This window comes from Macrobrachium nipponense, chromosome 11 (assembly GCF_015104395.2).
Source record: "Macrobrachium nipponense isolate FS-2020 chromosome 11, ASM1510439v2, whole genome shotgun sequence".
Taxonomy (NCBI): domain Eukaryota; kingdom Metazoa; phylum Arthropoda; class Malacostraca; order Decapoda; family Palaemonidae; genus Macrobrachium; species Macrobrachium nipponense.
Window position 1 is genome coordinate 2,712,197 of NC_061087.1, and position 24,445 is coordinate 2,736,641.

The 24,445-nt window shown below is 41.1% G+C and overlaps 1 long non-coding RNA gene across 3 annotated transcripts in view; it reads left to right on the forward strand.

Moving 5' to 3' along the window:
* Positions 1–21,359, forward strand: part of LOC135216749 (uncharacterized) — a 28,877-nt gene extending 7,518 nt beyond the window's left edge. The window contains exons 2-4 of one of the 3 annotated variants that reach the window (XR_010314929.1): positions 14,816–14,918; positions 15,365–15,454; positions 16,588–21,359. This is a non-coding gene — a long non-coding RNA (uncharacterized LOC135216749). The remainder of the gene's footprint in view (positions 1–14,815; positions 14,919–15,364; positions 15,455–16,587) is intronic. The other 2 variants (XR_010314935.1, XR_010314914.1) reach the window with 2 other exon arrangements.
* The last annotated feature ends 3,086 nt before the right edge of the window (positions 21,360–24,445 follow it).

Here is a 24,445-nt window from a genome sequence, read left to right on the forward strand (position 1 = left end):
CTTGAACCTCAAGACATAGCTAATAAATTTGTAAACAAAGTTCCTGACACACCGCCAAATATTTTTTGGCAATTTTTAATGCACCTATATTGTTTGTGTATATCCAGAGGTAAGCACTTTCCTTATCAATTGCAAAAATGCGTTGATCCTCGAAGGGGTGCCTACAAATGGATTGCATCCATAAATCTCTATCCTCCTCCACTATTTTTCTCATCCAACTATGTTGTTGAGCAAAATTTTCATTTCATACACGCAACAATGAATTGCATTCAGTATTGTCCCCTTCTATACATTCTCTTGCTTTTCCTATAGTACTGTCACAAGTAGTGGATTCTCATTCTTGTCATTCACTTGCTTACTACCAAGGTGCTGCCATCCCCAACTTTGGATATTAAAACCCACATTGGAGTAAAAGGCTTTTTTTGTTACAGGGCACTATTATTTCAGGCTCTCAATGGAGTCTTACAACCCATATAATATACTGCACCAGTAAATAATGAGTTTGTTTTTATCCTTAGTACTTCTACTGTAAAACTAGGAAATATTAAATACTGATCATAGTCTCTACAAAGTTAAATGAACTGTATATTGAGGATGTAACGGAAGACTTGAACCGAATTTTAGCCAGTCTGAAAATTGTGGACTTACAAACTTGTTGTCTGACTAATATTGGCAAATCATTCATCCTTTTCCCTTAATATCATATATTCATATTTATAGGGTATTAAGATGCACAAAATCATGTTCATTTCTTTACTCAACAATATTAACCGCATAATTTTCAGAATGTCGCCCCCCCCACCCAACATGTAGAGACCAAATGACGCCCCTGCTCTCTCTCTCTCTCTCTCTCTCTCTCTCTCTCTCTCTCTTCTCTCTCTCTCTCTCTCTCTCTCTGCGCAGGGCTAGGTAGAACATCTATTGCCGTCAAGCATCGGTTATTTTGGTACGCTGTATCTAACAACGGAATGCTGTCAAAAAGAGTAAATAATATAACCTTTATAATCTTCGAACAAATTTGTTATGCATTAAAATTTCCCTGTTAAAATGCTCCCTTAACTCCTTGCTAGGAATTCAATAGTCATTTTTCTTATTTTCCAATTACATCTTTCCTGTAACGATTAAGGAAAGTTAATATTCAAGAATCTCTGTCCTGGCCGTTAACCCGAAAGGTACTTGCATCCACCATTAAAAGGATGATTTATTTACTGACTTGTAAGAAGACATACCAAGTAAAAGGGGGCAGCTTTTGTTTTCTGGTGTGTGTCCTGTACAACGGAAAAACCTCAAAAGTTTGTTGCGAGAGACTCGCTGTATATTTCCACCAGGCATTTTTACGGAAATATTTCTATAGCATTATGAAGGTCCTCAAATTTAAGTGAAGTTACATTTCGAAATTGTTATGCAGCAATCTTAGTCGGTATGTTAGTTACGTGCTTGCTTTTAATATACTAAATGATAAACCACTCAATTAGTTATGCTTTGAATTTCAGCAGCTCGAAATAATAGTTTTACAATAGAAACGAGTCGTGATCTGACCCCCAACTCACTCTGGGCGCGTGCGAAAATCCAAGGTCAATTAGAGCTTTGTTTCACCAACGAAAATTAAATACGCTACATTTTATTAGAAATAATTTTTCTATACTCTTTAACATGCCCATTGTTTATTTTTTACTCCATTTTAATAAAGGAATCATAAATATCCGAAAATTCCTGTATCTTAAACTCTACGCAAAACCCCTTTTCAGGGCTGTTTAGGTTTTCCTACCTCCCGTCAGCAACAACAACAACAACAAGAAGTTTGTAGGCTTACTCCCCGAGTAGCAATAAGCTTTGTCTTACTTAAGCTGTCAACTTAATCTAAATTTCGTGAAAGCTTCCCCCACCCCGACCCCACTCTCTCTCTCTCTCTCTCTCTCTCTCTCTCTCTCTCTCTATCTCTCTCTCTCTCTCTCTCTCTCTCTCTCTCTCTCCCCAACTGTCTGTTAGGCCTGATTAACTTAAAATATTAATTTTCACATCCTACTTGCTTACTCCTGTTATCTTCAAATATCTGTCGTTTTTATATGCTTCTTCTAGCTGAATGTATAACTGATAATAAAGTTAATAATATAATTACATGATCTTCGCACAAGTAACTTTTTATACATAGTATAACCTGTTTGAATTATAACTTGTTTGAATCCAGTGCCCTCGCAACTCCTTTCCGGGAATTTTAACACTAGACGCCTGACAACATGTTCCGGCCCCACGGTCTATAATTATAGATACAATTCTATCTGGACCGTGGCCGGCCCTACCTTGTCGACCTGTTGCTTCCGGCGTTTTTTTCAATGCCTTGTGGTGACGTTTATTTTTACTCTCAACAGAATTTGTGTAAAGCCTGTAATGTAGATACTGTTGTTATTGGGGTATTGTTTATATTCTGTTGATTTTAACACTGCTGCTGTTGTTAAGAGTATTTATTTTTTATACCGATTTTGTTGTTAATTTTAACTCATTCTGTTGACATTGAGATAAACCCTGGTCCTGTTCCTCATTACAGTATGAAAAATTGTAATTTATTTAACTCGGATATTTGCGGCTCAATGTCAAATGTTCTTGATCTCCAGAGTTGTGGCCGTAACTACGATTTGATGTTTTTATCTAAAACTTTTCGTACGTAGTAACAAGTCCAAGGTTGCCTTTAGTCCAGGGGTTTGATGGGCCTGATTTTATCTATCGTCGTAACATCCCACATGAACATTTGGACTGTAGTTGCCACGAAGTTCTTTGTTTTAGACTCTTCAGTGAGTTCTACATGTTTACGTATTTGCTGCTTACCCGAGGCCACCGGGTTTACTGCAGTCCAAATATCGACTATTCTATATGTGACTGTCTTTTGGAGAGGATTAGTATGATCCAATCATAGGATTCAAAAGCTTCATTCGTTATTTGTAAAGACTTTTATGCAACGCACAGCGAGTGGCTAAATTCAAATTTCACTGATCAACATGGCTGGTCAGCTCTTGAGTTCTCTGTATCCTCCGATATTGTCCATCTAATGAGGAACCAACGCACATTTCTGGTAATCGATTAGACCTCGTATTCGCAGATAATCCAGCTATTGTGAAGACCAAGATCTTTGAATATATATATGCATTTCTGATCACTGCGTCATTGAAATGGACATATTTGTCAATCAGTGTATTCCTAATACCATCAATGGAAAATCGGTCTGGCTGATATCCAAAGCCAATTGGGATCGCATTATTGAAGCTTGTCAGGCACTTAATATTTCAGTTGCTATACTAAACCCTAATTCCAAGAAGTTAAAATGAAATGCTGATAGCTATTTTAATAAGATAAGTCCCTAGACACGTCGTCAAATTTAGGACAAATGACCAGCCATGGTTTGATGATTCAGTAGACGAGCCTACCATGACAATCAGACCAGACTCAACGTATTGAGACAAAATCGTTCAAATGAAAATTACACCATTTTTGTCTAGTCTCGCTGTGCTGCGAATATAACTTGCCATACAGCCGATGGCTGGGGTGGAGAAGATCCTGATGGGTTTTCCCTTTGTTTTTTTAAAAAGTTCCTTGTGTGTCGTCTCCCAAGATTAGTAAATTCTATTGATTTATTCTATTGATTTTTTATGTTGACGTAGTATTCTTTGCGGATGAGAGCATGCCTACTCCAAAGAGTGCGATATCAGCAGGGTGCAGTAACTACAGGCCAATCTCTGTTCTCCCTGTGCTCTCCAAAGTTACAGAAAAATTTGTTTAAACCACTATATGAGTCTGTGGAGTCTAAAGGATAGTTTGCTGATAGTCACTATGCATGCAGGAAGCAGTTCGGTACATGCGATGGTCTTGTAGACTTGACATGCCATTTGCAAGGGAACATTGATAAGGGCCTTGAGTGAAGAGTTATTAAAGTGGATTTTAGTGCTACTTTCGACTTAGTAACTAAAAAGGCACTTCATACATGTATAAACTTCAGAATTTGGGAGTGGCTGAATATGTTTTAAGATTACTTCAAGATTTCCTCCAGGTAGGCAGTAAAGAGTTGCTGTGGACTACATCTTTGGTGAACCAAGACCTATTGTTTCTGGAGTTAAACAGAGCTGTGTTCTTGGTCCACTGTTTTTAGTGTATACAAGTGATATGGTTGTTGGCCTGGAAAAAAATATTATTCAGGGAATAGTGCAGTCGTTGAGATATGAGGCTGAACTCCAGTAAAACGGAAACATTGATCAGCAGATCTCGTACAGATTTCCCATCCCATCCTCCCCTTCAGATGGATGGAACTTGACTTAATGAGTCTGTAGCTTTAACTAATATATATGTAACTTTTGACTTTCATTTAACTTTTGAGAAACATCTCATAAAAGTTAGGCAAATGCGGTTCGAAAGTTTGGTATTGTTCGTAAGGTCTCATATATTTATAACAGTGATAGAATAAATATAAGTAATAAAATAAATGTAACTGTACGTCTTCTGTCCTTCCTTTACTGGAATACTGTTCTCCGGCGTGGATGTCTGCTTCTGCCAGAGATTTATCTTTTACATAGAGTTGTTCGTGGTGGTAGGTTTCTGTTTCCTAATAGTAGAAGTTATGACTTGGACCATCGACGGTTGGTCTCTTGTTTTTCAGTTTATCATAAGTTGTATTCCAACAGAGATCTTTCACATTCACAATTCTATTGACCCCTGATCCCCTTTTATCTACCGAGAGTAACCAGATTCGTTGAACAGCAACACTAATATGCTGTAAATGTGCTTCGCTGTCTTAACTTCCCAATTCCAGAGGTCCTTCATTTCCCAAGCGGATGTCGTGCAGTTGGAACTTCAGAATTTCAAGCGAAAATGTTGTGCATTCTGCCCTCAGATATTCTTATTGCATTTTGATACATTTTTATCTTTATCTTCAATATTTTTTAGTAAGTGGGATCTCTTCTTTTAGGATATTTCCCTTTACTTCCTTTTACCTCTTCTTGATGATCACCATACTCTGAAAGCTGGAATTTCAAGTCTGTGGCCCCTGTGGGCTTGTTCCGTATGACTAGGTTCATCTACTGAATAATAATAGTAATAATAATAGAATTTGTTAAATTTTCCTATTACATTTTTCCTACTATTTATTACCTAGAAAACTGATAGAGAAAAATCGACAATTGAGGTTCTGTGTTCTGGTCTTTTAACACAAAAGGTATACTTGCAGTACACCATTAATAGGATAATTATATTTAATGATTTGTAAGGTGACGCAGAGAGTAAACGGGGAGCAGCTTTTTTCTATCCTATACCACAGAAAAACCTCCGATATTAATTGTAAGAAGACTCCTGCAATTCCAGAAGATATTTTCGCCGAAATATTTCGGTGAAGTCATAAATTTCGATCTACAGTACGTAAGGATAAAACAATTATAGTCTATTTGTTAGTTATTACTTAGTTTCAATAAACATAAAGACTTAATTTTGGAGTGCTGTAGATTTCGGTAACTTGAAATACTGAACTGATCAATAGAAATCAGCTTTGTCCACCTGAAGCTGTTAAACTGCTATAAATCTCATGAAAGCAGGAAAGTTATTCTCTCTCTCTCTCTCTCTCTCTCTCTCTTCTCTCTCTTTTATGAGAGAACACATACACATATGTATGCAAAATACGTATACAAATTATGCAACTCATTCATGCATACATTGTCAGTAACGGTTCGAGTCGTAGCAGACTACTATGGATTTCACAGACGGTGCAAGCACGTTATTTGGGCAATAACTCTGTAACAACACTCGTATCAGTACGAGATAATGCTATGGTGTATTACACCCAGTGCCGTAATTTATAAGAGTATCACGAATCACTAATTGTAAAGACACTTGTCCCTGTACCAAGAGGCAAAAACGCCATTAGCAAAGAATGGATACGAACAGAACGGTAAAAAAACTCCCCTTACCCTCTCCCTCTGCACTCTCCCCCGTTCCCCCTTCCATCTCATATCTCTCTCTCGTCTCTTTCTCTCTCTCGTCTCTCTCTCTCTCTCTCTCTCTCTCTCTCTCTCTCTCTGTGTGTGAAAGTTGCTTCAGTTTGAACTTTTGTATGATTCTTTTCCATTTATCCATCTATTATAATAAAAATTTACATTGTTGTATCTATCTATTGATTCACTCGGTTGTTACCTGCCAGTTGACTGATTTATCTGTTCATTGATCCGCTCATCCATTTCTCTCTCTCTCTCTCTCTCTCTCTCTCTCTCTCTCTCTTCTCTCTCTCTGGTAGTGGTACTGTAGATGGTTATTAGGAGTGAGTGATATCTGAATGTATGGTGGAGTAGTAGAACACAATGATTTATGGCCACGCGACTGTTATACTTGTGCTTGGTCACCTTCTTCGCAATCTTCATTTGGACTCAGGGCGTCAGCCATATACTTGTATTATGGAGGTGAAGAAGAGATGGCCTCCTCCACTCTAGACCGTGGCCTCCTCGGAACATAACTGTCGGTATGGTTGCAGATATGCGTTTCTCACGCAACTTTTCAACTTTTTTAGCAAAGAGAAAGCCGCCAATTGCCTTCAGATTGGTTTGAATAGGTAACTGGTTATAGTTACTGTATGCATTACAAATAAAAATTGAGCCTTTTTACCGGACATTCATTAGAGTTAAAGCCTTGATTATACCGATGCATATATTTTTAAGTCAATGTTTTTGTATATATACACATATATGTGTATGTATGTATAGTATATATGTATATATATACACAAAAAGCATTCAGAGAGAGAGAGAGAGAAGGGAGGGGGGAGGGCAGGTGAGTGAAGAAAGGAGAGGGAAAGAAGAAAGTCGAGGGGGTGGGGGGAAGAGCGTCTAGGCGGAGCTTTTTTATGCTGTTGTGTTTGTATTCGTTTCTGGATACAGGGAAAAGTGTCTTTATTCTTTACAATTAGTGATTCATGATACTCCTAGAAATTACGGCACTGGGTGTCATACACTATAACAAAATCTCGTACTGATAAGAGTTCTTCACGAGTTATTGCCCAAAAACGTGCTTGCGCTGCTTGTGAAACCTATGACACTGATCGTGTAAGAAGTGAAATTTGAAACTTGTCCATACTCTTGGTTTGCAATTTGATTCGATCTTTTGCAAAGATGAAAACATTGTGTGTGGCTTTTGAAGGAGTAGTTAAGTGGTATTTTAAGGCTAAATCACTGGGAGGAAATGAACTAGGTACGTAGCTAGGAAGAATTTCATACAGGATACAAAAGAAATTCCCCCCCCCCCCCTTTTTTTTTTATTATATGAAGTCTATTTCCATTGGGAGATGACTCCAGGTGGTAGCTGGCAAAAATCAGAGATTTATTAATACTAATAATTAACCAATATTCTTAGCTATCCAGTACTGCTTGGAATCAAATTTTTTTTTATAATGTATATAAGAAATTCGTTCAACCACTTCAACCTATACTTGAATTTTGTGCAGCTTTTGAAACAAGAATGAACAAATAATTACGAGTTCGAACTAGGAAAGGAACGACCATGAGGACTCCTCGCCAAGGTAGTGGACTTTCCTTCCCCAGAGCCTACTGGTCTACCTTATCCTAATAAGCTTAATTGCCTGATCTGCTCATATTGCATTGTCCTGCCATTTCCCAGGTGAAGTTTCATTTTCCACATAAATTGCATTTTACCACCCCACCAACTGAAGAAAAAAATACATGTTTTCAGTAAAGGACAAACTGGAATTTTTTTTTTTTTACTTCTGTGGCAGTCCAGGAAACCATCAAACCACACTGTCGTTAATATAACGGTCATGTAATAGCTGATTGATAGTTTCGTGGACTGTCACACATCCACCACCCCTCAAAAAAATCAATTTGCCCTTTAAGGGAAACGCATTTTTTCTTCAGTTGGCAGAAGAGGACTGTTGTGCAAACGGCCGAAAGCTCCCAGTCTTTTAACCTTTATGTATTTTGAAAAATATCAGTATCATACACATTATTATGCTTTTTAACTCATCATCTCCGGTCACGGCACAGTGATGCACCATAGATAAAGAAGTTGGTGGCGGAAAAGTAGAGATCCAAAGAACGAAAGACCGTAAGAAAAATGTGGAGAAGGGTAGAGAGACGCGAATGACAAGCAAGTGTAAGTGGTTACACAAGTATCAAATAGCGCTTCCTTGAAGAGGGCCATGAATAGACAATTGTTCGAATGAACTGGAAGTCGATGATGATAAACAAATTTTAGATTTGGACCCACAATAACGATTGGAAACTGATAAAGACCATACACAAGTGGATCCCCTCTTTTATTTATTTGTTTTTTTAAGCTTATTCTTTAACCATAGGGATCTCTAAATGTTACTGGTTTGTGCAGTGCAAACAACTGAAGATAGTTAAATTTCCCGTTGCTATGTAAGTTATTCGAGAACATAACCAAAAGATTGAGTGGCTAAAAGTTAAGTATATCTTAGTTTAACCAGACCACTGAGCCATTTAACAGCTCTCCTAGGGCTGGCCCGAAGGATTAGATATTATTTACGTTGCTAGGGACCAATTTGTTACCTAGCAACGGGACCTACAGCTTATTGTGGGATCCGAACCACATTACATCGAGAAATTAATTTCTAATCATCAGAAAAAAATCCTCTTATTCCTTGTTGGCAGAGCGCGGAATCTAACTCGAGGCTACCGAATCGGTATGCGAGCACGTAAACCGGGAACTGATCGAGTGGCCAAAGTAAGGGAGGAACTGCAACATTGTTAAACAAAATGTTGTTAAACAAAATGTTGCCAGGGAAGGATCCAATTAAGGAAATTGTATGTGAGATGATGCATTATCAATGCAGCACAGATTTGTGGATGTTAATAATATTTATAGTGACGTTCAGAAGTTATGTTAGGCATCACCGAAAACAAAAGCAACCGTTCTCGATCGGACTTTTTTATGCCGAAGGCTTGTAACGTTTTGCAGCAACCTTGTTTCAGTTGTCTGGTGTAATCAGAAAGTCGTAAAAAATTAAATTGTCGAATTACCAAAAGAAAATAGCTGAAGGATATTTGACGCTAATCCGAATTTGTAGCGTACCACAGCAAAGGGTAACTTCATTGGAAGGGAAGCAAAATATCCGAAAGATAGCATAGTTCCCCAAAGGACAGTTAAAAAAGTTAAAGCCAAAAAATGACTTGGAGACTAAATGCAGTGCATTTTACCTTTCGCTCCTTTTTAATTAGAGAATAAGGCTTTAATTAGATAATAAGTTGCTTTCAACCTACTGACGGTGCTTTTGGAAGAAACATATGTCTAGAGAGAATAAGAATCGAAGAGGCAGAGATTTACGATGGAGTTTTCATGAAAGCAAATTTAGCTGGTTAAAAAAAAATTGTCAGACCACATAATTTGAGCGTTCAGTACAGGAAAGAACAGAGACGACTTAGATACAATACTCATGCGAAATCGTGTCCATGCAGGTACATGTAGAGGTTATACTCCATGCAGGTATCTGTAGAGGACACCTTCTTCATGCTAAAAAGAAACTATATGTTAATACATCCCAAATTTAATTCTAGTTAAGAAAAGGATATTCCAGTTCCAATACCGATTTTTTTTTTTTGCATCAACAGTTAACAAGTTTTCTGATGCTATGAATGAAAACATTACTTCTTATGTGTAATCCTGATTAATTTAAGAATGAATAAAATAATGTGATAGGCCATCTCGCGCTTTTGTTTACTGTCGACTAAATAAATCCGTATATCCAGTATATCTTCCTATCTAGACCAAGTGTCATTCCCCTAAGATACATTCCCTTCCAAATGTACTGAAAAACAATTGCATTTATTTTGGTAATATAACTTTGTAGTGGAGGAATTATGTTTTTGTATCAGATTTTTATCTTTAATAAAACTAGGATTCTAATACCTGTAGCTCTTTGGAATCAAGATAAATTCCTAGCCTTGAATATATCGATTACTGATCTTACTTTCTCCACCAGATTTCCCCAATTTTCGCTGGAAATTTATCATTGAAGTGACAAGCTCCTTGTACTTTCAAGAATGGGACCGTTTGTATCTATGTTGTAGCCCACTGTTGCAGTCTTTCTTTTGTTTAATAAAACACAAGAAGTATAGTACTCGAATGTGTGTATGATTTTAAAATGCCTTATTACTGAAATCACAAATACAAGTGAATCATTAGCATAAGCTATTATTTTCATAAGTATTTTATTCGGTAGACTCCCTCCTTTTATTTGCACATCATTTTGGAATACTCTTTACAGAGGTTTGAGGAATTCCGAACTAATCATTTGTCAAAGTACATCCTTGCCTTACTGATCTACTTTTACTATATTCTGCAGTAAGATAACCGTTTAATACAATAACTGCCGTCCGTCCTTAAAGAGGACTGCAATCAGTTATATAAATTCAAAGGGAAACTCAAACTTTTCCATTACACAATACCAATTTTACATTGACACTATCAGAAGCTTTGCACAATCCAGACTTTTTAATGCAGAATCTACACGTTTGTTATTAGCATAAGGTAACAGGTCTCTCATTATTGTATTACATGCTACACAGTAATCTAATATTAGCTGAAACCTGGTTTTTACGATTTTAGCTAAAGTTTTATAATCCACATTCGGCAGTGTAACAGGTCTTATGTTTTCGCTATGAATTTTAGAATTCTTACATTATGTGGACCTGACACAACTTCATTGGGCATCATATATTGTAATACTTTAATGACCTCATTCTTTATTACATTCCAAAAGGTTTGAAAAAATTCAGCAGGGAAACTATCTTTCGCAGAGACGTTAATTTTCATAGAAAAAGACCGCTTCTCTTTTAAATTTTCCGTTAATAATCTACTTTCATTCTCATCACTCACCTAGGGGATTTCTTTTCTGAAATAATCTATCTCCTTTTCTTCCACTAAACTCAAAAATAAATTTCCCAAACATTCCACTACATGTTGATCTGTTAGTATGGAGAATCGGTAGTGATCTCGGGCGTAATTCTTGCCTTGTTTAATACTTCTTGTTTTGGCTTGTTTTCCTTTCCGTAATAGAAAGGAAGATACTTTTTTACTAGTGCCTCGCCCGAATTTTCACACCTAAAATTTCATCCCTCAGAACCTGTATTTTTGCCTCTAATGCTTGTAATTTGTCTAATTCACTGACATTTCGATCATGCTCACGGTGCCGTTGCCATAGTCCTCGAAGGAGATTTAGAAGACCATAGCACTCGCTGTTACGTTTGGATAACCTCTTGAACCCATTTTTACCTTTATTTGACACGTTCTCACCAAATCAAAGTAAAAACATGATTTCCTACCTCTAATACCAAATTCTGCCACATTTCATTAAAAATGTCTTTTACACCTTGATAGTCAAGCACTCGTGTGTTTTACTAACAATAATCACTTCTGAAGGATAAATTTCAACACTATCTCCATACGATCCATGGAATGGTCGGAGAATGTAAAGGGAATCATTTTTACAGAACATATCTTGTTAAATAGCTTAACTGGATCCATAACCACCTCTTATGAAGGTGTATTCTACAAGTCCTCTTTTTAATAAAGGATATTGGTTTTGGATTAGTAACCAAAGAGCAGAGAGCTTCGGAAACCATGTTGTCGTTCGCTTAACTACAGTCCCTTTCGGTGGTTACACAATTGAAGTCTCCGCCCAAGATTAAGACCCCATTCTATGCTTCAAGTAATATATTAACTCGTTTGCAGAAAAGAATTTTCTTTCTCCTGTGCTACTTGGACCAATGTGCCATAAATATTTACTGTGGGATATATTATTTAATTATATCTTATCTGCACACAAATTCGATCCATTTGATAAACTTCACTATTGATAATATAAAGACTCTAATATTTTGAAATTAACATCACAGTGCATCCTTTGAACTGTAGCAATTGTTAAAAACAATATCATAATGTAGCAGAAAACTTTATATAACATTTCCGGATTTCACATTATGCTTTTGCAGTAACATCTTATGGTATATCATAAGTGACATAAATTCTAATTCTAACTGCTTGTTTTCAACAGTATGCCCATCTATGTTTAGGGAAGCCTCTACCAGGGACATTGTGTTATATCTAAAAACTTTTTTTTCTTTGTTCTGCGTTAAATTCCCTCCTTTTGTTATTTTAATTTTGCCAATCTTTTCCCGTTTAAGATTACAAGTTCCATCAGTAACATCCCTTCTGCCACATCATCTAGGTAGGTGGTTCCCAGTTTTTTTTTTTTTTTTGCCATGCCCAACCTCTAAAATCCTGATTCCCCTTGTGGTGATATATAATTTTTATATTCTCGAATTGCACCCTTAAAAATCAAATTACCCCCTTGTGGGGCGTTCGTCCCACTTTGGTAGTTTAGGGCTTTGTCATGAATGTCAACAATTTAAGTTTCCTACTATGTGGCTGCATGTCGCAAGATCACGAGATCTGGCTCATAGCCCGAGACAACAATAAATGTTGTACGTAGTACATAGTCATATGGTTCAGCTTGTCTATTGTCGTGTCAAATAGTGAAGGTCGTAGGATGAACCGGTTCAGCTGGCTCAGCTAAAGCAAAGACATTCATTGCATTATTTTCTCGTGGTTCACTCTTCTAATTTCCTATTCGTTTGCTTTTTCATGTCATTTTCTCCCGAACTATCCTGGTGGTGCGAGTGGTGTTGCCTTGTTATGCTTGTCTATCATTTCGTGACAGGGCATATTTGGATTAGTGAGTACCCTTTGAACCACAGCTGCATTTAGGTTTTCATTGATAGGAATGAGTTCCTCATCGTGGTCATCCTAATTATTTTGACGATCCTACCTGCCAATGTGTAATAAATAGAGACTGATAATATGTATCGTTGTGACATTTCTTGGAAATTGGAGACTCATCATATTTAACTTCCCATGGAGACAGAGTCCGAAGCGACGACCTGAGAAAGCTGACATCTCTTTCTGGGATGGTATGATGTTAAAGATGCTTATTTAAGCAGGTCAGTGTTCGTTCTGTGGGTATGTGAATTCGTGAGGGCTTGTTCAAGGTGCCTTTGAAAATTAGCTGTGACCAGTTAATTGAGGCTTGACGAAGAGTGTGAATTCGTGTGTATGTGTACGAACTATGTCTATTCTTAACGGCATTTTTAGCCAAGAACTAGGGGGACTTACGGAGAGGTCTGTGCGAGTTTTAGGCAGAACTAGGGAGACAGCTACGGGGGAAAAGGCAGAATGCTGGGATAGCTCTGCGAAAGTTGTATTTATTAAAGTGTTGACGTTCCAGGCTGCAATGGGTGACTTATTATAATTTAGCGAAAGGGATGGCTTGTTTTGATATCTTGTAAAGATGTTCCATTTCATTTAATCTTTTGACTTTGTCTTTACAATTGTGTGTGTGCTCACTAGTGTGTTCTCCTGTCTTTTAAACAGGCGGTTCTAATGAGGGGGCAGTGTTTTCTAGTGAGGGGACCGAGTGTCCTAGTGAGGGGACTGTATTTTGGAGAAGAGATAATTGGTGTGACTAATTACTGATTAAGACATTTAAATACCGGGGGGTTATCTGAGTTAGTTGTCTGTGAGACTTGAACTATTATTATTACATTGATGATCCTGTAAGAGCTTGAGTTATTCAACTAGTACTTTACTTTGAATAAAACGTTATATTTTTTGTAACTCCGATGATTAATTTGATGACCTGATGGAATGGAGAGAGAGAGTTTTGATGAGAGAGATAGAGCTTTGCAGTGAATCGGCTTTTAGCCGAGAGAGAGAGAGAGAGAGAAGGCTTTGCCAATGATCGCTTAGAGAGCGAGTAGAGAGAGAGAGAGAGAGAGAGAAAAGAAACTGAGGGTTATCAGTTCGCCTAACGCTCAGGCTAAACGCATACCAAATATTAAATACCGGGGGGGCGACGCCCTTCGCTGGTAATAAATGTATTAATGGGATGGGTTCGTGATAACTGAGGGAAATCGGGTATGTTAAAGATGTTATTGTTGGGATCCTTATTATAATTTTCCGTGGCTGAGATGGAGGGTTTGCAGGTTTTTCTAGAAGAGTCTTAAGATTCTGCAGAAAGAGTTTGTAGTCTATCATCTAAAGGCCGATTTAGGGTTTTACATCAACAATTTATCATTTTCCTTATTTTTTTTCCTGAGTCTAATATTCAATATCAGTGGCTGGACGGTTATGGCCTGGTAACTGGTACAAATTTAGGTTTGGAATCGAGACTATCTTGATAAGAAAAAAAAAAAAATATTGAGGCGTGTCCCACATTTGCTGTAGTATTGTACCTATCGCCACATTATAATGCTTTTTGGAGTGGGTGCATTGTACATTTGCAGGAAAGGGCTGTTTGCCATTTAAATTCCTTCAGTTTAGTGCCTGGTTTTGAATTGCTGAGCAATCACTGTGGTGATTATCATTATTTAAGAATTCGATCTTGCGAATTGCTTCAGCTCAGGGTGACCGATACTTCAATGAGGGTTTTCAATGGCAGTTAAGAAACAGAATTAGCCTCGAACATCTATCAATAGAGAACTGCTCTTTGTTCAATATTGTGAAATTATTGAAACTTCTATTATCTCTTGCAAAATGAGATTTACCAAATATTTAAACCTATCCCTCAAATGTATTATTAATTTTTTTACTCTTTTGGAATTTTTTTGTATGTAAATAATTAATATAATAAAACTATTTGACATGGTAGCTTCCTTATGCTCGTAACGAACTCTTAACCGGTATTTCATTATCGTATCGCTATTCATAATTAATTGATACCTGTAATATCAGTTATTATTAACTTCTGTATACGTTCCAGATTTCGGAAGGCCGAAATCGCCAAAGGTGGATATTAACAGTTCGAAATCGTCGGGTCTCTTACTGGTGGTTCTATTTGATTTGGTAAACCCTAAAAAATGGAAGTAACTATTCTTAGCATGTTTCTTTTATTTATTTTGAATGTGTATTTTTTTAAGATCCATGTCCATAATAGTAATTTCATTTGGCTTCGCACACTGCAGCAAAATCATTAAGTAGTTATAAGACCTGTATAATCCAGAGAGTTGAAATTCCTTAATTCGGTTATTTTTGTATGAATATTTGTTAACACAAAGTTTTAATATACATAACTTTAATTCCGTATTTCTATATCACAATAACATTTCTAAATAAAATGCACTTTTTGTTGCCAGCCATTTGATTTTTTTTCTCAAAATATCCATTATGTACTACCAGTACCCAAAGTGGTTAATACATATGCGATGTATCCATATTTTAGAGAATATGTGGCTTAGTTATGGTGAATTTATACAACTTGACAATTTTTCCAAATCTGTACACTGGACCTTTCACTTTTACATTTTTCCAGAGTCCATCACATCCAGCCATCAACGCAATCTAGTACAACAGAGGTAGTTGATGATATTACTTTTCTCAATATTGCCTACATCCTGGTCAGGTGAGTTTTACTTTAGGGAAATCTGTAATTTCTATGACACCGAAATTTTCTAAGGGAGTGTAGCAACACCTACAAGTTCCGTACATTTGGGTATAGTGTATATATGTATATACACGCTACTATCTCCTGTCTTTTGATGATTTATTGAGATTCTGAAGCCAGTTGCCTCTGCAGATTATTGAATAGTTGATTTGTTGTCTTCAACGTGATATTAAAGATACATTTCTGTTTATGGTGATCATCCCCTATTTTGATGATCTCTGCCAGTCGTTCGCAGCCTCTATTGAACAGTAAAAGTTTTGATAAGTTGGATCTTTTTTTCAGGTTTCTATAACGCTGTACCATCATCTTACTAATTCTTAAAGTGAAAACTACAGCTTTTTCCAGGCTCCTTCTTCCCCGCAGAAGAGGGAAAGAGGAACGCCATTAAGATTATTTAAAAGGGAGTTCCGAGGACTGCCACTGGTATTTTTGTTACTTCTACAATTTTAGTGGCAATGTTATGCTTATAGTGAATTATAGTTCATAGAAATATCTGTGGACAGACAAGCATTTTTAAGTTACATTGTCCATAAGGAAATCAGTGAAATGACCCATGCTAACTTAACTTATAAGTAAACCGTTTTAAGGGACCTCGAAGATTTTTTTGGAAACTATTTTGTTCTTCAGATCTTATAAATATTTATGTATCAGAACTGTTTAGAGTAACTTGGGACTTGCTTATGCTGGCTAGGTTAGATGTTTTTTTTTTGTTACACAAATAGTATGTTAACCAGAATCAAGATACCTAAATGTGGTTTCGGTGTACAGATCCTTGCTGTACTTAAGTAATTAACTGGGGTCATGTGGTGTCGTGATTGCATGGGTCATTGACGCCGTTGCAGTACTTGAAGAGGTGTGGCCTATGTTGGAGGAGGGTGGGCTAGTTGTCGTTATAGCAGATTTGTAAAATGCCGGAAATAGATTATGTTAAGGACCGATCAAAAATGAAATATGAGGGTCTCTTGTACTAAGGTTACCCTAGTTGCGGAAAAAAAATGTTACATTAAAAAATATCGAATTCTTGCCTCTTAGGACAAAAGCTAGTCATTTTTTCCACCACATGTGATCTTATTTGATTCTTTTATTTGCAGGTAGATGTTTCAAAATAATGTCAGATTTGTCGTAACTTGCTGCCATCAAATTTAGACAACTAGAAGAAAGACTTTATAAAAAATGAGTGGACTCGAGGCAACAAGAATCTCGTAAGGATCAAGTAAAGGACTTAAGGTTCTTAAGACAGGGTTCTCAAGTATTGAACTTCATCATACAATGTTTTTGCAACATGAAAATTTATATTTTTTTTATACTTTTGCCTTAATGAAGGAGTTTTGAATAAACCGTAAAAGCCACGAATCTGATGCTGGGAAAAATTTGCAGGAGCATTGTTGTTGCTGCATTAATTTTGCAAGACATAATCTACCTTGTTGTTGACGAGGCTTATAAAACTTTTAGAAACTGGACCAGTTTCGGATGATCAACGTGGGACCATTACTAGTGGAAGATGAGGCATTGCAGATGCATACCAATCCATTTTCTTTACTTGCTCAGTTTCTCAATCGGGGAGACTATTTTTATTTGTCCATTATAGTTTAGCCACAGGTAATTCGATGTTTTGTTTAGCGAATTCCTTAGTAATATGTTTTCTTAAGGATAATGATATACTTGTTTTGTTGTGAAGGTGTATGAAGTAATTATATGTTAGTGCTATCAGTGACCTTTGGTAACTTTAGTACTGCCATTTTTTTCTGTTTAATTCGGGAACTTCTGTCTAGTTAAGGACATAGTGAAGCGATATTCCTTAGGGCCATAATATTGTCAGTGCGAAGTTGTACAAGAAGTATAGATGTGCATTGAAACAGCCCTGTGAATGCTCTTCAAGGTTTCTAAAAATTAACCAATATCATTTTTGTGTGTTTAATACAGAGTATCATTAAAGAATATTTCCAAAGGTAACTTCATACTCGTGGGTGGGGTGACGGAAGAAGAGTTATTTCTTGGAGACCTGTAACTGAAAATCCTTTTACGAAGCCTAGAATACGAATGCAGTTAACAATTCATGTTTAATTTATTTTGTAAGTATGAAAAAGTTTCTTAATCACAGTAGATTATGATTTACTATATTAAATAAAAGCTTTATCTCAACAGAAATACTTTTAACTTAAAGCATGCATCTGCATATAGAGAATTACTTCAAAGTATGAAATTGACGAATTTATTGGCCATGCTTGTGAACCAGTTAGATTGTGCAAGTGTAGAAAATGTCTCTTCGAGACGAGTAATGTAGAAGTGCCGCCATTACTTATTAAATATTGTTTTGCGTTTATGTGAGACACTGTACATAAACATAACAGGGTATTAAATAATCTGAGGACTAATGCCTGTCGGTAAAGGAACTTGCTCCTACCTGCACCAACTCGGAATAGTCTGGCATATTCATTACATATCTTTAACTGTTGTCACACTTACCAACACAGAACACCCTACACTTCTTATCCTTTTTTATCAGTCCTTTATTTTTGCAGAATAGACTAGTCTGGTAGACGTCTGTTCTAGAAGGCTACTCTGAAATAAACCACTGTCCTTCAATCTTGGACAGTGCCATAGCCCACTGATCTAGCAACAATCTTGACCTTTTATTCACTGATGTGGAGTAGGTTTGCTTAAGGTTGCTTTGGTTAAGGTTGTGGAGATGGATCAGGTTGTTCCAGATATTACTTTTTCAAGTAAAGAATACTTTAAATCTCAGGCCTGCTGTATATTACCCTAACTAAACAGAAGGCAGAACTTTTGGCTCGAATCTTTGTGAGCAGTGTGTGGGTCCGTGGCGTTGCCTCAGTTGTGCTTTCCAGAGCCTAAGTTGTGTTAAATTCACTTGAGGTCTAGAGAATTCAAAATTTTGCTTCTGGAATGTTGTTAGTTATGGTGGCATAGACCCTAACAGGATCTTTCCCTTTTTTTTAAAGACTGCTGATATAATTTTTCTTAAGATTACTGATTACTATCATTTTCAGAAGTTAGTTGGACTTCCAAGTTGTTTGGAGGAAGGCCAACATGGCGCTGCTTTACCCGAGGGACTAAGACTGTCTTCATGCTTCCCCGAATATATAGGTCAGTTTTTTGAGAAAATGCTCCCTAAGAGTCTTTGTATGACCTGCTACCAGTGTTACAGTTTTAGTGTCGTGAAGGCCTTGGTACTTGTGATACACTCATTGACAAATCTACCATCTGCAGAGTGCTTTTGACGAGGGTGCAAAGACAGACTCGGTCTAGTTTTCGGTGCAGCCTTTAACCACGTGAATCATGAAGCACTACTTCTGTATGGTGTTTGTATCAGTGTGGTTCTCTGGTACATAATATCCTCTCAAACTTGGAGAGAGGTATTTGTCAATTTTCTTTTGCCAAACCTTTTAATGTTGACTTGTGGCATAGACATTAAGTTTGGAGTATAGTTTTTGTTACATGATCTGCAGTACGACGATATATATCCGCGGCACTCTTCTTTACTATCGTGACTTTTTGTTTGCAACAGTATGCAGCTGCTGCTGCGCACGGTGTGATGCGTTTTAGCATCAGGTTTGTGTGGGATAGTCCTAGTGCAGCAGTAGAATCCTCTTATCTCCAAATATTAAAGCAGGGAACAAAAACGTTCCTGCAGACATATACCTGAATTTCAGATGCATTTAATTTTCTATACTATCAAATTCATATATTATCTTTCCTTATAACCTATCTCTTTTTGCAGGATGATTTCCCTTTGGAACCTTATTAGGTTTTATTGTCTGTTGAATCTGTCCTTATTAAAGGCTTATGCTGAAGATTTAGAAATAAAAAAAGAAAGGGAAATGGAAACTTTATTCTCAAATAGTTTCGAATCTAACATTGTGCTCTACAAATAAAAAAAAAGAAAAAGTATTAATAAGGTCTTATATAAGATTTTTATTACTTCAAGGATGGTACATAGGTTTTGTTAATGTTAGGTATAGTGTAAATAGGGTAAAAATGTTGAGATATAAAGAGAAACTTGATACAGTAACCTTATTCTAATGAAAAGTTAAATACTGACCAATGTTAGTGACTATGATTTTACTAATGCAAATCCCCAAAAGAAGTTCATCTTTTGACCAAGAAAATTCTTTAATTTAATTCTGTTGTATTTAGTTTTGGTAAAGGGCACCTTCAGTGTGGGGGGCGTCACTAGAGAGAGGAAGCCGTCCAAGAGGCGGCCACGAGAGAGAGGGGAAGCCGTCCAAAAGGCGGCACGAGAGAGAGGGGAAGCCGTCCAAGAGGCGGCACGAGAGAGAGGGGAAGCCGTCCAAGAGGCGGCACGAGAGAGAGGGGAAGCCGTCCAAGAGGCGGCACAAGAGAGAGGGGAAGCCGTCCAAGAGGCGGCGCGAGAGAGAGGGGAAGCCGTCCAAGAGGCGGCGCGAGAGAGAGGGGAAGCCGTCCAAGAGGCCGCACGAGAGAGAGGGGAAGCCATCCAAGAGGCGGCACGAGAGAGAGGGGAAGCCGTCCAAGAAGGGGCACGAGAGAGAGAGGAAGCCGTCCAAGAGGTGGCAAACGAGAGAGAGAGGAAGCCGTCCAAGAGGTGGCAAACGAGAGAGAGAGACGAAGCCGTCCAAGAGGTGGCACGAGAGAGAGAGAGAGGAAGCCGTCCAAGAGGCGCACGAGAGAGAAAGGAAGCCATCCAAGACGCGGTACAAGAGAGAGAGAGGAAGCCACCAAAGAGGCGGCACAAGAGAGAGAGAGGAAGCCACCAAAGAGGCGGCACAAGAGAGAGAGAGGAAGCCGTCCAAGAGACGTCACAAGAGAGAGAGAGGAAGCCGTCCAAGAGACGGCACAAGAGAGAAAGAGGAAGCCGTCCAAGAGGCGGCACGAGAGAGAGAGAGTTAGCCATCCAAGTGGTGGCACGATTAAGAGGAAGCCGTCTATGAGTTAAGCAAGAGAGAAAAATGCAATCAAAGAGGAGGCACAAGAGAGAGAAGAATGCTGTCGCAGAGGAAGCAAGAGAGAGGATGCAGGAGAGAGGATGCTGTTGAAAAACTGGATATCACAAAATGGTCTGATAGTCTTCCAAGATCCAGCATGATGAGGATGGAGTTACTAACCTGGCTGATTGGAGGATGCCAGCACTGAGCAGGCATAAGAGAGGATGTTGTCTGAGCTACAATTGAAGGGCATCTGTCACAATTGAAGATACTGTTAAAAAAGACCCAGTACAAGATAACATATAATAATAGTGGAAGTTGAATAGGTATTGGCATCCATAAGTTTGCTGGCACCAGTGAGCAGATGGCATTAGCATCCACAAACCAGTGAGCAGATGGCATTAACGCCCACAAGCCAGCTGGCACCAGAGCAGAAGGCATTAGCTTCCAAGAATCATCCGGCACCAGATAACCGATCATGTTCATGAGCCAGCTGCCACCAGAGAGCGTCTACGAACGGGCGACACCAGAGAGAAGATGGCATTGGCATCCACAAGCCTGTTGGCACCAGAGAGCAGACATCCTCCAATGAGCCAGCTGGCCCAAGTGAGAGTCAACAAGCTGGCCAGCACCAGAGAGCAGCTGGCACCGGCTAACACCAAAGGGCATTGGTGTCCATGAGCCGGCTGACCCTAGAGAGAGGATGTCTTCCACAAGCCAGCTGGCCACAGTGAGCATCACCAAGCTGGCCGGCACCAGAGAGCAGATGGCATTGGTGTCCATGAGCCGGCCGGCACCAAAGAGCGGATGGCATCCACAAACTGGCTGGCCCAGAGAGAGCATGGGATCCATGAGCCAGCTGGCTCCCGAGAAGATGGGGTCCACAAACCAGCTGGCCCCAGAGAGAGGATGGGGTCCACAAGCCGGCTGGCCCCGGAGAGAGGATGGGGTCCATGAGCCGGCTGGCCCCAGAGAGAGGATGGGGTCCACGAGCCGGCTGGCCCCAGAGAGAGGATGGGGTCCATGAGCCGGCTGGCCCCAGAGAGAGGATGGGGTCCACGAGCCGGCTGGCCCCAGAGAGAGGATGGGGTCAACAAGTCGGCTGGGCCCAGAGGGAGGATGGGGTCCACGAGCCGGCGGTGGCCCCAGAGAGAGGATGGGGTCCACGAGCCGGCTGGCCCCAGAGAGAGGATGGGGTCAACAAGCCGGCTGGGCCCAGAGGGAGGATGGGGTCCACAAGCTGGCTGGCCCCAGAGAGAGGATATCTTCCACAAGGCAGCTGGCACTAATGAGTGTAAACAAGCAGCCCAGCACCAGAGAGCAGATGGCATTGGCGTCCACTAAGTAGCTGGCCCCAGAGAGAGGATGAGGTCCAGGAGCCGGCTGGCCCCACGGAGAGGATGGCGTCCACAAGCCGGCTAGCACCAGAGCAGATGGCATTGGCGTCCACGACAGCCGCCGGCACCAGAGCAGATGGCAGTGGCGTCCACAATCAGGCCAGCCAAAGAGCAGATAGCATTGGCGTCCACGAGCCGGTCGGCACCAGAGCAGATGACATTAGCGTCCACGACAGCCGGTCAGCACCAGAGCAGATGGTGTTGGTGTCCATAAGCTAGCTGCCACCAGAGACGGATGCGTCCGAGCCGGACTGGACCAGAGTAGGTGGCATTGGTGTCAACGAGCTGGCGGCAACAGGCAGAATGCATTGGCGTCCAAAAATCCGACTGGCACCAGAGCAGATAGCATTGGCATCCGCAGCTGGCAGGCACCAGAGCAGATGGTATTGGCATCCATGAGCTGGCTGGCACTAAAGCAGATGGCATTGGCAATCATGAGCTGGCTGGCCTGAGGCATATGGCATTTGGCTCATGACTGGCTGGCACCCAAAGCGATGGCGTGGTATCCACAAACTCTAACACCAAGCAGATGGCATTGGCATCCACAAGCTGGTTGGCATCAGAGCAGATGGCATTGGCGTCCACGAGCCAGCCGGCACCAGAGCAGATGGCATTGGCGTCCACGAGCCAGCCGGCACCAGAGCAGGTGGCACCGGCGTCCACGAGCCAGCCGGCACCAGAGCAGATGGCATTGGCATCCATAAGTCAGTTGGCATAAGAGTAGATGGCATTGGTGTTCGCAAGCCAACTGGCCCCACAGAGAGGATGGCATCCACAAGCTGGCTGGTACCAGAACAGATGGCATTGGTGTCCACGAACTGTCTGACATCAGAGCAGATGGCATTGGCGTCCACGAGCCGGCTGGCCCCCACGAGCCGGCTGGTCCCCATGAACTGGCTGGCCTCCATGATCCGGCTGGCCCCACAGAGATGACTACGTCCACAAGCTAAATGGCCCCAGAGAGATGATGGCATCCACGAGCCGGCTGGCCCCAGAGAGAGGATGAAGTCCACGAGCCGCCTAACCCCACAGAAATGAACTAAATGGCCTTAAGGAGACTATGGCAACCACGAGCCGGCAGGCCTCAAAGAGACTATGGCGTCCACGAGCCGGCAGACCCCACAGACAGGATGGCGTCCACGAGCTGAATGGCGCCAGAGAGATGATGGCGTCCACGAGCCCACCAGAGCAGATGGCATTGGTGTCCACGAGCCGACTGGCACCAGAGTAGGTGGCATTGGCGTCCACGAGCCGGCCGGCACCAGAATAGATGGCAGTGGCATCCACGAGCCGACTGGCACCAGAGTAGGTGGCATTGGCGTCCATGAGCCAGCCAGCACCAGAGCAGATGGCATTGGCGTCCAACAGCCGGATGGCACCAGAGCTGGTGGCATTGGTGTCCACGAGCTGGCCTGCACCAGAATAGATGGCAGTGGCGTCCATGAGCCGACTGGCACTAGAGCAGGTGGCATTGGCGTCCACGAGCCGGCCGGCACCAGAGCAAATGGCATTGGCATCCCCGCACCGGCTGGCTCCCACAAGCCAGCTGGCCCAAAAGAGAGGTTGAGGTCTACAAGCCAGCTGCCACCAGAGAGAGAGTATGGCGTCCACGAGCCAGCTGGCCATACAGAGACGAATGCGTCCACGAGCCGACTGGACCAGAGTAGGTGGCATTGGCGTCCACTAACTGGCCGGCAACAGGGCAGAATGCATTGGCGTCCAAAATCCGACTGGCACCAGAGCAGATAGCATTGGCATCCGCAAGCTGGCAGGCACCAGAGCAGATGGTATTGGCATCCATGAGCTGGCTGGCACTAAAGCAGATGGCATTGGCAATCATGAGCTGGGTTGCACCAAAGCAGATGGCATTGGTATCCACAAACTGTCTAACACCAGAGCAGATGGCATTGGCCCCCACGAGCTAGTTAGCACCCACAAACCGGCTGGCCCCCATGAGCCAGCTGGCCCAAGAGAACGGATGGTGTCTACGAGCTGGCTGCCACCAGAGAGACAGGATGGTGTCCACGAGCTGGCTGCCACCATAGAGACAGGATGGTGTCCACAAGCCGGTTACCACCAGAGAGACAGGATGGTGTCCACAAGCCGGCTGGCCCCCCGAGAGACAGGATGGCGTCCACGAGCTAAATGGCTCCAGAGAGATGATGGCAAATGGCGTCCACGAGCTGAATGGCACCAGAGAGATGATGGCGTCCACGAGACCGCCGGCACCAGAGCAGATGGCATTGGCATCCACGACAGCTGGCCGGCACCAGAGAAGATGGCATTGGTGTCCATGAGCTGGCTGGCACCAGAGCAGATAGCATTAGCATCCATGATCTGGCTGGCCCCACAGAGAGGATGGCGTCCACAAGCCGGCTGACACCAGAGCAGATGGCATTGGTGTCCACGAGCCGTCTGACACCAGAGCAGATGGCATTGGCCCCCACGAGCCAGCTAGCCCACAAGAGCCGGCTAGTCCCCATGAGCTGGCTGGCCCAAGAGAAAGGATGAGGTCCACGAGCCGGCTGGCCCCACAGAGATGGAGTCCACAAGCTAAATGGCCCCAGAGAGATGATGGCATCCACGAGCCGGCTGGCCCCAGAAAGAGGATGAGGTCCTTGAGCCTG